The 20,555-nt window shown below is 43.3% G+C and overlaps 1 protein-coding gene across 1 annotated transcript in view; it reads left to right on the top strand.

Annotated features, from left to right (window-relative positions):
* LOC126288157 (microtubule-associated serine/threonine-protein kinase 3-like) overlaps positions 1 to 20,555 on the top strand; it is a 424,127-nt gene that overhangs the window by 85,747 nt on the left and 317,825 nt on the right. The window lies entirely within an intron of this gene.

The raw sequence follows: 20,555 nt of genomic DNA, 5'->3' as shown, positions 1-20,555 counted from the left end.
ATAATTTAAGACTGAATTTTATTGGTCTCCTTTGTTAAAACAGGAGAAAGCTGCTTGTTGTGAGGTGGCGCTCATGACGGGCCAGTGAGTTGTGTGCGAACTGTGAGAGTTCTGCTGCAATCCGTTGTCCTTGTTGCAAATGATCGCATGCCTTCCATTCGCTAGAACAACACCTTCAACATTTTTCAGATGTAATGCAGTGTAGAGGACGGTCAACACACATAACAAGTGACTGCTTATTAATGCTGTTGGCTAAACTGTAACAGAATAGCAAGTTTGTCAAATACGGCGTTTCATAATATGACTCCATTTCAGCGTATATACTTCTAAAGCCAGCAAAGCTTTAAAACGATAAGTATGGAATGAATGAGATCAGAAAACAGTTTTAACTGCCACGTCTGACAACAGCAAGTAATATCTCCGAAGTAGCGGGTGATCAAAAAGTCCGTACAAATATGAAAACTTAATAAACCATGGAATAATGTCGATAGAAAGGTAAAAATTGACGCACGTACTTGGAGTGACATGGGGTTTTATTTGAACCAAAAAAAAAAATTCACAATGTGTCCGACAGATGGCGCTGGATAGCAAGACGTCAGTGACTGCGCATGACAATCGTGTATAAAAGGAGCTGTAATGAGAACCAGATGCGCCAGCAGTCGCAGCATGTTGGCGTTACCTGAAAAGGCGCTTTTAGTGAAGCTGTATTATCAGAATGGGGAATGTGCTAGTCCAGCGTTACGATCCTATCGCCATAGGAAGGGGATTCGAACGGGTAAAGGTCCGTTGACAAATGCTGCTGTGGGGAGAATGATTTCGAAGTTCGAAGCCACGGGTTGTTTAGACGATAGACCCCGTAGTGGCCGACCGTGTATAAGGTGTAATGGTGCTGAGACAGTTCAGGAAGAAATGGAGACTGTAGCGGGTTCGTCTATGCACGGAGAAGTCTGCGCTCGTGCAGTCGCACGTCGCACCGCCATTCCATACACTACTGTTTGGTTAGCACTTAGCCGTACCCTCCGATGCTATCCGTATAAAAACCATCGGCATCGTGAACTGTTACCTGGCGATTTAGTGAAGCGGAGGGTATTTGCGGTGTGGGCGTTTCAGAAGATGGCGGAAGATGACGATTGGTTGAGTAACGTGTTGTTGACCGACGAAGCTCATTTCACGCTCCGAGCGTCTGTCAACGCCCACAACTGCAGAATTGGGCTACCGAAAATCCTAGAACTGTCGTGGAAACTCCACTGCATTACGGGAAAGTCCGATATGGGCTGGATTTGCCACATCTACCGTTATCGGGTCTTTTTTCTTCGAGAAAATGCGTGATTCTGGTTTTGTAACTGCCACCGTGACGGGTGAGAGGTATGCCGATATGTTACAAAATCGCATCATCGCCAGCCTGGATGATAAACACCCGCTGGAACGTACGATGTTTATGCAGGACAGCGCTCCACCCCATATTGCTAGACGCGTGAAAGACCTCTTGCGCGAGTCGTTTGGTGATGATCGTGTGCTCACCCGCCACTTTCGTCATGCTTGGCCTCCCAGATCCCCAGACCTCAGTCCGTGCGATTATTGGCTTTGGGGTTACTTGAAGTCGCAAGTGTATGGTGATCGACCGACATCTCTAGAGATGCTGAAAGACAACATCCGACGCAAATGCCTCGCCATAACTCCGGACATGCTTTACAGTGCTGTTCACAACATTATTCCTCGACTGCAGCTATTGTTGAGGAATGATGGTGGACATATTGAGCATTTCCTCTAAAGAACATCGTCTTTGCTCTGTCTTACTTTGTTACGCTAATTATTGCTCTTCTGATCAGATGAAGCGCCATCTGTCGGACATTTTTTGAACTTTTGTATTTGTTTGGTTCTAATAAAACCCCATGTCATTCCAAGCGTGTGTGTCAATACCTACCTCTCTATCTACATTATTCTGTGATTTATTCAGTTTTCAAATTTGTACTGACTTTTTGATAACCGGGTACTTCTGGCGCCAGCACAGCCTGAAAACGATAATATAAGGAAACAGGTTTAACTGCCACGTCTGACAACAGCAAGTATATCTTTATAGTACTTTACTGCTTTGGGCTACTTTTTCAACCGCCCTGCGTATGACGTCCATTCTCAGTCCTAAAGAACTCATGCGCTGTCGTATTTTTGCTGGGGACGTGACGATAGATTTCATGTAGTCTCGTGATGGTCTGTATTGATTCAGTAAATACGACAGCTCATACACCTCTGAAAGACGATACACACTACTGGCCATTAAAATTGCTACACCAACAAGAAATGCAAATGATACACTGGTATTCATTGGACAAATATATTATACTAGAACTGAAATATGATTACATTTTCACGCAATTTGGATGGATAGATCTTGATAAATCAGTACCCAGAATAACCACCTCTGGCCGTAATAACGGCCTTGATACGCCTGGGCATTGAGTCAAACAGAGCTTGGATGGCGTTTACAGGTACAGCTGCCCATGCAGCTTCAACACGATACCACAGTTCATCAAGAGTAGTGACTGGCGTATTGTTACGAGCCGGTTGCTCGGCCGCCATTCACCAGAGTTTTCAATTGATGAGAGATCTGGAAAATGTGGTGGGCAGGTCAGCAGTCGAGCATTTTCTGTATCTAGAAAGGCCCGTACAGAATCTGGAACAGGCGGTCATGCATTATCCTGCTGATATGTAGGATTTCACAGGGATCGAATGAAGCGTGGAGCCACGGGTCGTGACACACCTGAAATGTAACGTCCACTGTTCAAAGTGCTGTCAATGCGAACAAGAGGTGACCGAGACGAGTAACCAAAGACACCCCATACCATCACGCCGGGTGATACGCCTCTGTATGGCGATGACCAATACACGCTTCCAACTTGCGTTCGCCGTGGTGTCGCCAAACACTGATGCGACCATCACGGTGCTGTAAATAGAACTTGGAATCATCCGAAATAATGACGTTTTGCCATTCGTGCACCCAGGTTCGTCGTTGAGTACACCATCGCAGGCGGTCGTGCCTGTGATGCAGCGTCAAGGGTAACCGCAGCCATGGTCTCCGAGCTTATAGTCCATGCTGCTGCAAACGTCGTCGAGCTGTTCATGCAGATGATTGCTTTCTTGCATACGTCGCCATCTGTTGACTCAGGGTTCGAGACGTGGCTGCACGATCCGTTACAGCCATGCGGATAAGATGTCTGTCATCTCGACTGTCAGTGATACGAGGCCTTTGGGATCCAGCAAGACGTTCCGTATTACCCTCCTGAACCCACCGATTCCATATTCTGCTAACAGTCATTGGATCTCGAGCAACGTGAGCAGCAATGTCGCGATGCGATAAACGGCAATCGCGATAGGTTACAATCCGACCTTTATCAAAGTCGGAAACGTGATGATACGCATTTCTCCTCTTTACACGAGGCATCACAACAATGTTTCATCAGGCAACGCCGGTCAACTGCTGTTTGTGTATGCGAAATCGGTTGGAAACTTTCCTCATGTCAGCACGTTTTAGGTGTCGCGACCGGCGCCAACCTTGTGTGAACGCTCTGAAAAGGTAATCATTTGCATATCACAGCATCTTCTTCCTGTCGGTTAAATTTCGCGTCTGTAGCACGTCATCTTCGTGGTGTAGCAATTTTAATGACCACTAGTGAACTATCCAGCCACCAGCGTAGAAGTGTAAACATTTTGTTGTTTCAGTTTGCTGTTCAACAATGCAGTTGCACTCACAGGGCGCAGTGGAAACACTACTGGCAGTAAAGAATTCTCTATTCATCTTCGGTACATGCTTTGTTGTGGTTGAATGAGGTAAGGCGTGCCCCACTCTTTTGAACCTGGCCGGCGCCGACGCACGGGTAGCGGCTTCCGCTCTGGTGTGGGGATGTAGTGTAAGCGCTGTGCGTTGTTGGCGGCTCGTGTCAGAGGCCAGCTGGTGCTGAGGCACTAAGTCCCGAGGGAATCTCCGTGCTGGCGGCTACAGGCGATGCCCGGTCTCGAACCCGTGGCTGCTGCTGGGAATGCCCAATCGCCTGTCTGGTGTGGCCGTGGTGTCTTGGTGGTTTCCGAGCAAAAGGACTCAAAATTCAGACATAATTATATCAGTCTGAAGTGCATTTGTTTCACTAAAACCTGGAATATGGTGACGTCACACCTATCAAGAGACTTGCCCTGGTGTTGTGGCATGGACCTGCCTGTTACGGTTATTACCATAGTGTGGTGCAGTTTTCCACTGATTGCAGCTAGCCTCGTCTCCCAGCGCCTTACATGCATGTTACTCTAAACCACATGTCACTATTCTCTGCCCATTACCTGTTACTGCTCATGCAGTACTTCTAGGGGGCTATTCGCACTACTTCCTATTACTTTTACTAAGAGACTGGGCAGCCGCACTACAAGAGAGATTTCACTTGGAATCTGCATTTACGTCTGTGTGTTACAAGCAAGCACAAATCGTCTTGCCAGTGTTTTCATCCCATTTCTGTTCCACTAAAACAATAAACAGACTGAACAGCTGATAGTGAAAAACTATAAGTATATATTTGCTTACATTACATTAACGTTTACTTACATTCCTTTCCTTTGTTTCAGGTGAGTACAGATTTCCAGCGACATGCTGTTGGAACATGTAAGTTTTATAAAGTTTATTACACTTTTTTCTGTGGCCGAAAATCAGAGTAACAATTCAATTGCGGTACATTTTATTTCCTAACGCACACTCAGTTAAGAAGAAAAAAATATGCGTTTTTGTTTACGAGTGCACCACAACGTCTATTCAATCGTACAACACGTATTTCAATTGTAACTTTAACGATTTTTAATTGTGCACTATTATTATTGTTTTTAGGTCACTGTTTCTTACTACTGCAGATGATCTAGCACAATATCCGTCTCATGTACAGGCTGGTAAAAACAGCGTGAGGTCCACATCCACACATACTTTTCCTCTTATTTAATGGCTATCTGCCTCCCCGACGCATTTAATACTCTTCACTACCGATCCTGGTGACAGTGGAGTAGTTTCTCTTGCTCTTCGTTTGCTTCACCAGATGTACTCTCCCGAGTAACCACGTGCACAATTTCCATGAGTCCCTTCTCTAGAAACAGGAGAATATTTCATTAAGCTACGTATCTGGGACTTGCAAATACTTGCAAATGAACGAGACGTTATGGTGTTCAGTTAGGCACCAGGTTTTAAATTTGCCTGTACATCGCCTGTCCGTTGCAGTTCGTACCTTGAAAATGGCGGTGTTTTCTCCCGCCGAAATATCGGCTGCGGCTGTAAATTGTACCTGGCTGAATTCCCGTAAGATGTTTGAAAACATTTTGTGGTTCACTTACAGTACATATTTAGTAGTCTTAGAGGTGTAGAATGTTATATACTAAGAGGAGAAACAAAATAATCGGACGCTGCACCTTATCTTAGGTGACAACGAGGACAGTATGGTTCATTTTCTAAACTTTTGTGAGTTATTTATACTCCACTCTAAAATGTCAGGGTGGCCTCACACGGCTACTTAGATCTGCTTTGGAATTCTAGTAGTTTCGCCAAATGTTTACCGGTACGAAACGATTCTAAAGTTTTTGAAAACAGCATGCGCTTTTAGACTGAAAGGTTCACTCATTTACCTACTGAGGACAAACATAGTGCATGTAATTTGGGTGAGCTGATATTTAAATAAACTGAAAGTATGTTGATATGCCATGTATTAATTTTTATTGATTGTTGTACCAGAAATATTGCCAAACACGTGTTTCTGAATTTTTATCAAATTTTTTACGAGAGGAACGCATCATATTATGATTTTGCCTGAGATACTTCAGAAGTGCCCATCACTTTTACAGTACAGCAAAACGAGGTCAATAAAAACAGTTTTCAGCTTCAAAAGAAAAAGCTGATAATTTGGAAAAGAAATTTTGTAATTGAGCCTAAATTTAAAATTATAATTTCCTTCGGAACCTAGCTCATGCTTTAGTAACATAAAAACTTGCTGTTCCTATTCAGTCCCTCGAGAGGAGTGAATGGAAACAGTAGTGTGAATCTTATTATTTTTCTTTTTTACTTATAGGTGTTTGAGGTATATAGGGACATGTAAAAATCCGTTTTGGATCCAGGGCAATAAGAAACAAAATTGTTTGCATCAGAAAATATTTTAGTCAATAAAAATCAATATATGCTGCATGAGTTGTTGTTTGTTATCCTGTTTTCCAATCTGTTATATCTCGAATTACTTTATGGTAACGCTAACTTGAGGAACGTGGTTTGTTTGTTAATACATTAAGTCACTGACATCATGTTTAAACAATGTTTTTGTATCTACAAGCCGTACCTCCAGAAGTAATGGAGTGTTTTCAAACAATATCTCCTTGATTAAAACAATGACTCCTCATCTGTTAAAATAAATTTGTTGAATCGGACTTGTTTTTTTGGAAAAAACAATCAGCATAACATTTGGCTTCTAACTAACAAGTTCTATACGCAAACAAGCTAAATAACTGCTTACTTTTTCGACATAATTTTTTCCAACGTAATCTCCAGGCTTGAAAGTGGCGTCAGGTGTTTTGTTACTTCCGTCAAATTCTTGGTCTTCGTCTGAAGAAACACTGCGCTTACTGTTTCTGTTACTTTACAAATTATGAAGATGCGAACTTGTATTTTCTCTCAAGTGGATTCCATACTTGTAGCTTTTCGGTAGGCGTTTGACTTCGTTTCTCACACACGTTCACTGTGCGCTACTCAAAAATGTCGTCTCGGAGCGCACATCACATTCGCAAGATTTCTCAGAACTGTTTTCTGAGGCTTCTGTTGTCATTTTCTGATATACGCCGGATCAGCTTGGCATGCTCTGGATAAGAAGCTCTTCTTCTTTGACAAACGCGGCAACATGTTGTGTGATACGTGACACTTGCGCTTTGTATCCTTACGAAAGGGCAAGAAAATAACACAGAGGACTTCTAAACATATTGACCATTGGTAGTGTGCGCTAGTAGAATGGTACAAAAGTCATCGAGCTTTTTGTCGCCTCTGGGAGGCAATGATCTCTGGTGTTTACCATGGAGATAAGAGTAAATATTATCCCTGTTTTGCAACAAAATTTTTACTCAACACGCTTCACTTAATTGTATTAATAATATTAAATCGGAAAACACATCTAAATGTTCTGCAAAATCATATATATTTGGTCATGAATTAGGTTTCGTATTTTTAGGCCACCTTCAGGTAACAACTGAATGTCGCAAACATAAAAGATACAGGACTCACACGGAGTATTTTCATAGGAAAACGTTACATTTTTATTACGTACAAATAATTACATTAAAAGGGGTGGGAAACAAAGATTTTATGTGGAGATACAGTGAACTACTGGTGAGAAATAATATGGATTTACAACCTAGATCTTGTGTTTGTAAATAAAACTTAATTTGACAAAATCGAAAAAGCAAACTGAGTCTTATCTTTTAATATTAAGCTTGAATTCTGTGTGATGTCTTTGCTGATTTCCATAGAGTCATCGTTCTGATTTTCTAAACTGAATGCAAAACATTACGATTTACATCATATGAATGATTTTCTGTTAAAATTATTGGGTGTCTTCTGTGGTGCACAATGAAATAAAAGATATTTATTAATTATAAATATTTTGTTGTGAAGTGATGGGTATCCCATTTATTTTTACAACCCCAAATACGACGCGCTTTCAATAAGTAATGCAACACATTTTTTCTCACCAAATTTCGATTGAAAAAATTGCAGAATTTCTTATGGGACAACGTGAAATATTCCCACTCCAACCGCTATCGTTTCATGTAGTTCGATAGATTGGCGGCGCTATACGTAGCTTTCAAGATTGCACCTATAACAGAGGTGCGCTCCAAGAATAGAGCTGACACTGAATTTCATTTGACGGATAACTAGAGCATCGTAGATCTCCATATGCTCTTGCAGAATGTCTACGGAGACCTTGAAGTGAACAAAAGCACGGTGAGTCGTTGGGCGAGGTGTCTGGCATCGTCGCAACAAGGTCGCGCAAATCTATCCGATCTCCCGCGTTCCGGTTGGCCGCTGTAACTCCTGCAGTGTTGGTACGTGTGGACACTCTCATCCGATGTGGTCGACGGATCACAATCAGCCACCTCGCTGCACATATGGACGTCTCTTTTGGTTGTGCTAACACACGCGTCTACTAGTTGAGATACTCAAAGGTAAGAGGCCGCTGAGTTCCTCGCCGTACAACGGAAGACCAAAAGTGACCGTGTGTGCGGAACTGCTTGCATGTTACGAAGCTGAATGGAAAAAAATTTGTCGAACATCGTCACATGCGATGAAACATGGGTTTATCACAGTGAACCGGAAACAAAACGACAATCCTTGAAGAGGCGCCACACCATCTCTCCTCCAAAGGATAACTTCAGAGCCATGCCCACAGCCAGTAAAGTCAGGGCAATGGTCTTCTGGGAATCTGTTTTATGTGTGCTCTCCTATGGTTCAGTGATCAATCCTGAAGTGTACCGTGCTAACGTCAGGAAAGTGAAGAAACGACTTCAGCCTGTTCGTCACCACAAAAATGCAACAGAACTTCTCCTTTTCCATGAGAATGTGAGTACTCAGACAAGTCTTCTCGTGCCTTGCGGCTTTCATCTGTTTAGCCCAAAGAAGGATGCACTCCATGGGAAGCAGTATGTGGCTGATGGGATATTTTTGATGTAGCAAAACGCTGGCTTCGACGTTGAGCAGTAGAGTGGTGCCATGCGGGCATACAGGCAGTACCAATGAGGTGGCGTTTAGCCGTCGCATTCAACGGAGATTGTGTAGGCAAAAGAGAGGGAAATAGTATCATGTTAAATGAAACCAACCTGCTATGAGAAAGCTAAAGGTGTTGCATTACTTACTGAACGCCCCACGTAATATTCGACACAGAAGCAAAATTAAAAAAAAAAATAATAAATATCAACCGAACGTTATTTACCTACTTGTTTAAAACTTTGTGTTCTGCCTTACTGCAGGTCTTGTCATGGGGGATGCCTCGTAAGAGCGGTCCACCGCATGAGCGTCTAGGGAAGTGATTCCACTGGTGGTTTCCCGTTGCCTTCCACTGACGATGATGAAATGATAATAAGGACAACACGACACACAGTCCCTGAGCGGAGAAAATCTCCAACCCAGCCGGGAATCGAACCCGGGCCCCTTGCCGTGACAGACTGCCATGCTGACCACTCAGCTATCGGAGCGGACTTTTGGCTACTAGGGGGACATTAATCAGCATGACAGCCTTTGCTGTAACTTTTTTACGAAGATATAATCAGCGATATGTCTTTTTTAAATAGAAACTTACATATTTTTTCGGGAATCCACTTTCTCTCCTCATGACGTTTTCAAAGACGTACACAGTGTATCACCCACGTGAACACGATGTATTAAAAACGAAACACAAAATCGGCTTTCACTCTCCTCTGCTAGCACACAGCGGAGACACCCTGGATAACATTACCAAGGATACATGCTCTGTGTGTTAGCAGAGGAGAGTGAAAGCCAATTTTGTGTTTCGTTTTTAATACGCCATGTTTACGTGAATGGTACACAGTGTACATCTTTGATCAGGTCATGAGAAGAGAAAGTGGATTCCCGAATAAGTATGTAGGGTGCTATTTACAAAAAGATATATCGCTGTTCACATCTTCGTAAAAAAGTTACAACAAAGTCTGTCATGCTGATAAATTCCCCCTTGTGGAAAAACATTTATACCGAATGGGCAAGATAAATGAGAGAACTTCTATATAGCATTTTCTGGAAATATATTTAGTTTATTTTAACATTTACGCTATTTACAGTTACAAGGTCGTGGTGTAGCACACTATTCTATGTCTTCTATACTTTCATGTGCTCGTTGGCTCTTGTGTCACAATCAAAAGTATGTCACAATTTTGCTTTTCACTGCATATAATTTTGCTTGCTGTGCAATGCTTTTCGCCTTGCTGTTTGGGTAACTGAAGGATCAAGGGAACTGTACAGGCTGGCAGTGCATGCGTGTATGTGTCGTATGTGTGTATGTGTGTGTGTGTGTGTGTGTGTGTGTGTTTGTTTGTGAATTATTAAGTACATATCCACTCTAAGGAAAAAGAAACGACGCACCACGAAGAAAATACCCTAATGGGACGGAAATCGGTAGATGTTATTTACTTGTCCAATTAAACAAATTACACCAGTTTCACAAAAAATTGGGTGATTCATTCAAGAGAAAGAGCTTTGTAATTTCAGCTAGCCATTAATGCGTTGGCCAACCTCTGGGCCTTATGCGAGTAGCTATTCAGCTTGACATTGATTAATAGATTTGGATATCCTGAGTCATAGCGTACCAAATTCTGCCCAATTCCCGCGTTAGATCGGCAAAATACTGAGCTGTTTGGACGGCCCTGCCCATAGTGCTCCAAATTTTCTCAAGGTAGGATTTGGCAAGTACGAAGGCAAGCAGTAAATACTATCGCAGTGTGAGGGCGGGCATTATCTTGCTGAAATGCAATCCCATGATGCCTTGCCGTGAAGAGAAACAAAACGGGAAAACGGGGCAGTAAGGGTGCAACGAATGACACCTGGAGGAGTCCTGCTATGAAAAGAAATGGCATCCTAGACTATCACTCCTGGTTATTGGGCCGTATGGTGGGCGACACAAAGACTGGTATCCCATCGCTGTCTAGGTCGTCTCCTGACACGTCTTTGACCTGGAATATCAGTGACTTGTGTAGAATTGTCTTCAGTGTTGAGTCCCGCTTCGAGCTGAGCCCCGGTGATCAGCAAAGGAGTGATAGTCAGAGCAGGACATCTTTGTCATATGCGCTATCTTTACAACACATCGGTATGTCGACGATATTCAACACCCCGTTTTGTTGGTCTTGATGGCAAGGCATCCAGAGATTACATTTCAGCAAGATACAGCCCGCCCTCAAAACTGCCAATTTTTCTACTGCTTGTCTACGTCCTTGCCAAACACTGGCTTGACCAGGAAGATCGCCGGGTCTCTCCCCAGTTGAGAAAGTTTCGAGCATTATGGGCACGACCCTCCAACCAGCTCGGAATCTGATGACCTAACTGCGCCAATTGGACAGAATTTGGCACGATATCCCCCAGGAAGACAGCCAGCAACTCTGCCGATCACTGCCAACTCGAATGACTGCTTGCATAATGGCCGGCGGTGAAGCAACACGTTATTCCCTTACTAAATTTGTGAAGCTCTTTCTCCTGAATATATCACACAATTTTTGTGAAATTGTAATAAGTTGTTTGTCTGTACATCCATATCACTTCTACCGATTTCCATCCCATTCGGATAGTTTTTTTCTGGTGCTTGTTCTTTTTGTCTTAGAGTTGATTTATATAATTATTTACTTATTTTAGTCGTTATTATTAAGCACACAACACACAAATGTAAGGAATATAATCCACAGTTGTGAATTACATTCATCACAATTATGTTCTGTATGCTAACTAATGGTAACGATTATCTTGACAAACGTTCCTCCAGTCCTCGAGATGGACAGTTCCAAAATATTTAATTAAATTTTTTATCATTTCATTTATTTTTTATGATAAGTCCTAATTAGCGGGAAAATTAACTTATCTATGAGCTTTTACGGTAATTGAGCATTTTTTTCTCTGTATGAGTCACTTTTCCTGGTGAGTGAGCACGCACTTTCTTTTGTTATTGTTGTATAAATTGCCATGTTTTATTTTACCCAGTCTGGTGGTGATTTTCTTTCATTAGACGTTCTTCATATGTGGAGTGCGTGCATTCGCTCTTCAGTGTCCTTAAGTTTTCTATGTACGTGCTATCACATGTCATATGGTGCCAGTAAGTGTCAGATCGCTAGCGGTGAGTGAAAACCGTTTTCTCTTGCTGGAGTAGTTATGCCCGCACAATACGAATGAGTTCCATCGTTAAAATTTCATCGTCAAGTTAGGGGCAAGAGGTAAGAACTGGGTGCTGAACTTTCCTCGACGGCTGCGGGTCGATGTTGAAGGCTCGCGAAAATTAATTAAGGAGTAAAAGCAGTGTCTGAACAAGAGCAGAAACTTAGCAATGCCGTATTTACAGCTCTGAATTCTTCTGTTAAGAATGTACTGGGGAATGCCGGCTACTCGCCTTTGCGAAGCACGTTTTTTTTTCAGTATAATTCAAAATGTGTTTTATAATTTCCATCCTACGGGTGGTCCTTCCACATGTTACGGTCGTGATCTATCTACTACTGCGTTTAAAGTTACACCAACACTACAAACCGCTGTGAGGCACATGGAAGAATCCCTATTCTAACGCCTTAGGGCTCCTTCCCGTTCAGTTCACATATGAAGTGGGGGAAGATTGATGAAATGGTTCCGTGCAGCCTGTATACTTCTGTTTTGAAAAAGTGTAACACTAAGATCGAGGGATGCGATAACGAAATGTATTCCACCTATTAGGGACATGCCACTACACGAATGATTAGCATTACAAATCTGTATATGCACTGTGACTGTGGAAATTGTGTAAGGAGTAGCTCACCATGTGCTGCAACCAGAGCTGCTAAACGTCATCTCATGGAGTTAAAGACCACCTGAACATGCTGCTGGGGAATACTCTGCCACGTGATTCTACATCTACATCCATACTCCGCAAGCCACCTGACGGTGTGTGGCGGAGGGTACTTTGAGTACCTCTATCGGTTCTCCCTTCTATTCCAGTCTCGTAGTGTTCGTGGAAAGAAGGGTTGTCGGTATGCCTCTGTGTGGGCTCTAGTCTCTCTGATTTTATCCTCATGGTCTCTTCGCGAGATATACGTAGGAGGGGGAATATACTGTTTGACTCCTCGGTGAAGGAATGTTCTCGAAACTTCAACAAAAGCCCGTACCGAGCTACTGAGCGTCTCTCCTGCAGCGTCTTCCACTGGAGTTTATCTATCATCTCCGTAACGCTTTCGCGATTACTAAATGATCCTGTAACGGAGCGCGCTGCTCTCCGTTGGATCTTGTCTATCTCTTCTATCAACCCTATCTGGTACGGATCCCACGCTGGTGAGCAGTCTTCAAGCAGTGGGCGAACAAGTGTACTGGAACTTACTTCCTTTGTTTTCGGACTGCATTTCCTTAGGATTCTTCCAATGAATCTCAGTCTGGCATCTGCTTCACCGAGGATTAATTTTATATGAACATTTTATTTTAAATCACTCCTAATGCCTACTCCCAGATAATTTACGGAATTAACTGTTTTCAGTTTGCTGACCTGCTATATTGTAGCTAAATGATAAAGGATCTTTCTTTCTATGTATTCGCAGCACATCACACTTGTCTACATTGAGATTCAATTGTCATTCCCTGCACCATGCGTCAATTCGCTGCAGATCCTCCTGCATTTCGGTACAATTTTCCATTGTTACAACCTCTCGATATACCACAGCATCATCCGCAAAAAGCCTCAGTGGACTTCCGATGTTATCCACAAGGTCATTTATTCATTTATGTATAGTGTTAATAGCAACGGTCCTACGACACTCCCCTGCGGCACACCTGAAATCACTCTTACTTCGGAATACTTCTCTCCATTGAGAATGACATGCTGCGTTCTGTTATCTAGGAACTCTTCAATCCAATCACACAATTGGTTGATATTCCATATGCTCTTACTTTGTTCATTAAACGACTGTGGTGAACCGTATCGAACGCCTTGAAGAAGTCAAGAAACACGGCATCCACCTGGGAACCCGTGTCTATGGCCCTCTGAGTCTTGTTGACAAATAAATAGCCTGTCCACAAAGTATCAACTACTGCTGCAGGGGGACCTGAACGAACACGTTGCCGACCTACCATATCTCAGACTTGTCCGAGGGGCGAACCGGCAGGCCAGGGAAGCAGTGGTACCGGTCGTTCTTCGAAGAAGGCTTGCATATTCCTAAGCATATGCGGAAGGGCGTTGTCCTGTTGAAATATGGTTCAAATGGCTCTCAGCACTATGGGACTTAACTTCTGAGGTCACCAGTCCCCTAGAACTTAGAACTACTTTAACCTAACTAACCTAAGTACATCACACACATACGTGCCCGAGGCAGGATTCGAACCTGCGACCGTAGCGGTCGCGCGGTTACAGACTGAAGCGCCTAGAATCGCTCGGCCACTCCGGCCGGCGCTGAAATATGGCATGTGCAACGGCGTGCATGAGGGGCAGCGCCCCTGGTTGTAAAACCTCCCTGAAGTAGCGGTAGCTGTTCAGATTGCCCTCAAGACATAGGAGGCGAGATCGCGTGTCATGGGCAACGGCGCCTCAAACCGTCACGCTTGGCGTTTGTCCGCTGTGCCGCTCAACAACACAGTCTGCCCGACTGCGTTCACCAGGGCGTCGTCGAACGCATATGCGACCATCACTGCAGGACAAGTTGAAGCGCGACTCGTCCGGAAACAGTACATTTTATCACTCAGCTCGCCAGTATGGGCATTCCAGTCTGCAGCGTTGGTGGTTTCTCGTCAACGGAGGCCGGCGCAGTGGCATGCTTGCAACCAGTCCAGCTGCCGTAGAAGACGGCGTCGAACGGTCGATCCATACGCGTCCAGACCCGTTGCAGTCCTCCAACGTCGCTACAACACTGTGGACGAAGTTGTTTGTCCGTTACGGCCAACCGGACAAAATGGCGACCATCTCGCGCTGTGGTCATATCGTGTCGTCCAGTACCCTGTCAGCGCTCTGTACGACGCTCTTCTTTCCATTGGTTCCACGTACGCCTCACCGATGAAGCAGACACGCGTTAACGTACACCTATGCAGGAGCGTCCCAAGCGTGGACATCTGTAATACAGGCTGGTTCACGTACGTCTATTACCCTACCCACGTGGGACGTACCTGACGCACTTGCGCAGTAGACGGTAATAACGCGTGAAACGCAGATAGAACTGTGTGATCTATTATAAAATCGTTCGTTCTACCGCGCGAAACACAAGGGGGGCCGCGTAACATACTGGAACGTCATTCGTTACAATTATTTATGTGAGCTCAAGGTTCCTATTTAATAAGAAATTGTTTTTTGTCTGTATTTATTAAATAATTGTTATTCTCTTACGTGGGTTACTATCGTTCTGAATTGCAGACTCAACAGTTGGTTCTATATTACGACACATGATTGCACAGGTATAACTATATACAAATTTACATTTATACAGCAGTTTGCAGATGGAGGACCCACTTATAAAAGAAATCATATTTACGCCACTGATTGTGACACTTTCATTATTTCACGATTGAAATTTCGGCCTTAGGCCATTATCAAGTGCAGATTTTTGTGGTTTTAAGCCATGTCAACTTAAAATGAGCTGACACATTTGTATGTCGTTGTCATTACTATTAAATACATTCATGACAACGACATATAAATGTGTCAGCTCATTTTAAGTTGATATGGCATAAAGCCACAAAAATGTGCACTTGATAATGGCCTAATGCCGAAATTGCAATCGTCAAATAAAGAAAGTGTTACACTCACTGGCGTAAATGTTATGTCTTTTATAAAGTTCTACATGACTGTGAATCCCAAGTATAAAAAGTTAATTAGAGGACCAACTTGTTTTTGGAGCTATTGCCCTGGCAGAGGCAGTAAATCTTCGGATTAGGGCAGAACGACGACGAAAACGAAAATCCGGACGTTGTTGAGTTCGACCCTGGCTGAAAAGAAGGAACGAAGGTAGGGGATTATATTCACTGCGTATGAAAGAACTGAGGCCCGAATATCCTCAAGAATTTGGGAACTTCGTGAGGATGGACAAGCCCTGTTTCGAGAAGCTGCTGTTTATGATAGAAGATGGATTTAGCAAGTGTGACACAGTCAGGAGGGAGGCAGTCTCACGTTCTCGAGAGTAAGAACTAAATCATATGTTTATACGTTTTGGGATCATACCAGCTTACATCACTGATAACATACCGATAAATGCCCTGTTATGATGCAGACTGATTATTAACAATACGTTTCATGGCGACTGGGTAATCTTTTAAGAATCTTTAACATAATGCAGCGCTTCAGAAACCGTGAATTGTTCAGACAATAAGAAATTCAGCCTGTGACATGGCCAACGTTTGGCAATCAAAATAATTTTTGTGAGTATCTCGATTTTCCTTATTATTAAATCATTAGATTGATGATGTATCCCAATGTTTAATATATGTCCGTGTGGGTTAATTTATAGGTTCTGAATAAGATACCATTATTGGCACCGAAACCTAGGTAACTAAAAAAAAAAAAAAATATCTTGCAACTGAAGGATGAATTTCTTACTGTGAAACTTTTAAGAGTCTAGCTTGTAGCCACAGAATAGGACAGTTGCAAAAGTTTTTGTGGCTGTATGCACTGCAATTTGAAACACTTTAAAGGGCCACTACTTATATGTGCTCTTGTGTTATTTTTCCAAGTTTAGAATAAATAAATATAAATGTGTACTACTCAAGAGTTTTGCAGTCCTCGTCTGTCACACCGGGCGAAACTGCACGGAATTGATCGTCTATTACGGCCATTTTCTCTTTTCTGGTATGCTGCAGTAAAGCAAGAAATGCAATCAAATCAAACACGCCGGCTGTTGTGGCCGTGCGGTTCTAGGCGCTTCAATCTGGAACCGCGCGACCGCTACGGTCGCAGGTTCGAATCCTGCCTCGGGCATGGATGTGTGTGATGTCCTTAGGTTAGTTAGGTTTAATTAGTTCTAAGTTTAGGGGACTGATGACCTCAGATGTTAAGTCCCATAGTGCTCAGAGCCATTTGAACCATTTTTTTTTTTTAAATTAAACACGAGCTTTCGTAAGCTAAGGCATTAGGATACAAACCGAAAATCACCGTGTGATGTTAGATGCATATTACTCAGAAATAAACGATTGGCGACGTACCCTGTTATCATATAGTAATTCATACACGCAACTTTCCTCGCTGTGTGCCTGAATTAAGACGCTTAAAACCTCTTTGCTCCATTCCATTTCTAGAATACGAAGTAATAAATAGGAAAAATGCTTTCACAGACAGCTAGAGTAAAAGAAAGTTTACTGGCTAGAAAAGGTTTTTTCTGCATTTATGAAAACATAAAGCACTCCCTCTTCAGGCCACAAGTGGTCCATCGGGACCATCCGACAGCCATGTCATCCTCACTGAGGATGCGGATAGGAGGGCCGTGTCGTCACCACACCGCTCTCCCGGTCGTTACGATGGTTTTCTTTGACCGGAGCCCCTGCTATTCGGTTCCGTAGCTCCTCATTTGGCATCACAAGGCTGAGTGCACACCGAAAAATAGCAACAGCGCATGGCGGCCCGGAGGGTCACCCATCCAAGTGCCGGCCACGCCAGACAGCGCTAAACTTCGGTGGTCTGACAGGAACCGGTGTATCCACTGCGGCAAGGCCGTTGCCAATTGAAACCTACTTAGTGGAAAAAAAGACACACGGAAAAGCCCCAACATGACAATCTGAAATTAGCTACTAGTCACCAAAGAGTAAGCAAATAACAAGCAGAAAACACTGCGGTAGCCCCTTCTCCGCATGCTTGAGTTATCGCTGCCTAGTGCGCGTGGGCGGATTTTCAGCAGTTTAGAATTGCTCCCTATTCCGGCGCGCGGATAATGTATGTGCTAATTTTCGTAGTTTCATCCGTTCTACCGCGAGATGCCTGACGCGCTAGACCAGTACTGTTCGCGGCGTATCGTCGTGTAATACCCCCTTTACGAGCCGCAATGTCACGGAACGACATACCCGCCTCCCGGAGACCAATTATTCTGCCCCATTCGAACGCACTCACAGGCCGATATTCCACCCTACAGTGTCGGCGAGGCGTAGTGGCAATTGCTTACACGTTTCCACAAAGTACTACGGCTCCGTGCCGGATGAACGTTGCATAACACTGAACTGTCCGGTCACACGAAAGAGGACGCTGTTGGCCCACCTCTCTGCCACTTAAGTTACTTATTATGGTCCCGCTGTTCTACACGTCCTCTTTACAAACAGTAGTGCAGTTAGTCTAATTTCGTCTTAGTTGTCCCTACAGGAGCGACGTGTCGGAGAGATGCAGTATACAGGGTGTATATTTTAAATTGACAAACCAGTCAAGTCGAAAAATAAGCTTCACAAGAAAAAATGTGTAGAATCCAAAGTTGATTATTTTCGAGGGGGCCATCTGCTGCTGCTAAAATTAGCCCGCCACCCCAGCCCCCTGGGGTGGGGCGGGAGGAAAACTTTACAGCTTCTAATGGGAACCCCCATTTTTTATTGCAGAATCAGATTTTACATAAAAACTACGTACATTTTGTCTCAAACGTTTGTTTTGATTCCTGGTAGTTGGCGCTGTAATTCAAGAAATTCCATGTTCTCATGTTTACGGATAATAAAAAATACTTATTTGCATCGTAAATTTTGATTCGCTAAAACTAAAATTCTCTCTCTCTCCCCATAGGGTGGGGTTTTGAAGAGAGGAATTAGAATTTTACAAATGTTGACCCAAATATTAATTTTTTTCGCAGATTCGGATAAGTTTTGTTTGTTTCGTGGTCATGATGCCACACAACTTTTAATTATCGAACAAATCATTTGAATAGCTAACTAACTAACCAGACATCCTACTTACTAACGAGTGAACTCATTTTTTATTTATCCGTAACCATTTTCCACGCAAAAATGAGAACATGGATTTGTTGAATTACAGCGCCAACTACCAAGAATCAAAACAAATGTATGTAGTTTTGCATGTAGAATCTGATTTTTCCATAAAAATGGGGGTTCCCATTTGAAATTATTAAGTTGCCACCCGGCCCAACCCCCATGGGCCTGGGATGGCGGGCTAATTGTAGCACCATCAGATGCTCCCCTCGAAAATAATCAACTTTGGATTCTACACATTTTTTCTTGTGAAGCTTATTTTTCTAATTATTCTGGTTTGTCAGCTTAAAAGTTTCACCCTGTGTAGAGTTGGAGTACGACGTATGGATTCTCTGGTCACCAGAGCCCCTGCTGCATTGTGTAGTAGTGATCTTTTGCGCCTAATGCGGATTCTGCTCACTGCTGCCAGTCTTATGTTCGTTACCGATTGTCTTACGAAAAAATGAAATGTTAGGACTCTGTATCGCTTCATGACAGATGTTACGTGTGTGTAAAGTTGGGCTAATTTCCAAGAAATGTTGCTTATCCAAGTCACGGCCTGTCACCCGCCGATATATCTAAGGGGCGACTTCCGAGGCGGCAAACATGAATAATATTTTCTGGGTTGATAACAGAACCTCCTATAACGTTGTTTTAGAGATGACTGAATCGGGTGTACTATCTAATTCGAACAGTCTCATAAGGCGGATTGTGTGGTATAGATAGGCTGAGACTTCGATATGCTACGTTTCTTGGAAATTAGGCCAGATTTATTCTTCAAGCCTTATCTCGTGATTCCCGACTATAATCGAGCATACCAATTAATGCGTACAATGGTTTATGGTGAGAATTAACCTTGTTTTACAGTCTCCACATAGTTATTTTCAGCATAAAATTTTTTCGCATCGCTCGTATTGGTAGCTAATGGCGCGGTGACATCGAGAGTCTACAGTCATCGAGTTTAATCGTATTATTCCTAGTAATTATTTTGAAACTTTATCACGCCGACCGTTACCTGCACACTCGAGGGAACATTGCATCACGCTCTGCTGTATACCAGCTACTCAAAGGAAGTTCATTTAACTCAAGGAAGAACAGAGATGTGTTATTTAGGGTGTAGTATGTTCTCAGATTCGTCGCAATACTGATTCTGCTATGTAAGCTACCATGGAATAGTTGACGTCTGTCTTCAAGCGTCAGACAGTTCAGCCTTTTGGGCGCTTCCGTGAAGCTCTCCTCTGAATCAACCAGATCCGTGACCATACGATTGTATACGTTCAGTATCCCCGGTTGTGGCTTGGTCGCTAGCAGTGTAGGTTTCGTGCTGATCGTGATTAATTCCCAAATATAAGAATTCAAAATGTAAAAGACTTTGACGAGGTAGAGTATCAGCTTAGACGCAGAAGCTTCGGGTACAGTCGAAAATGTTAATGCGAAACTCCAGCATGAAGAAGCAATTTCCTCATATCAGTAGAAACTGGTATTTTCTGATAGGCAGGTGTAAGGTAGCCGAACATTGATTATAACATCCAGAAAGAATCTACTTTACACCTTGTGTAACACTTCTCGGCCGTGGTAACAAGCAAAGAAGAATAAATACTCAACACTCAAAACAATGAAGAAGAAGAAGGTTAAGAAACTTCCTGGCAGATCAAAACTGTGTGCCCGACCAAGACTCGAATTCGGGACCTTTGCCTTTCGCGGGCAAGTGCTCTACCATCTGAGCTACCGAAGCACGACTCACGCCCGGTCCTCACAGCTCTACTTCTGCCAGTATCTCGCCTCCTACCTTCCAAACTTTACAGAAGCTCTCCTGTGAACCTTGCAGAACTAGCACTCCTGAAAGAAAGGGTACTGCGGAGAAATGGCTTAGCCACAGCCTGGGGGATGTTTCCAGAATGAGATTTTCACTCTGCAGCGGTGTGTGCGC

The sequence above is a fragment of the Schistocerca gregaria genome, chromosome 1 (assembly GCF_023897955.1).
Source record: "Schistocerca gregaria isolate iqSchGreg1 chromosome 1, iqSchGreg1.2, whole genome shotgun sequence".
Lineage (NCBI taxonomy): Eukaryota > Metazoa > Arthropoda > Insecta > Orthoptera > Acrididae > Schistocerca > Schistocerca gregaria.
Note: the sequence above shows the minus strand (reverse complement) of the source record. Positions and strands in the feature narration are given on the sequence as shown.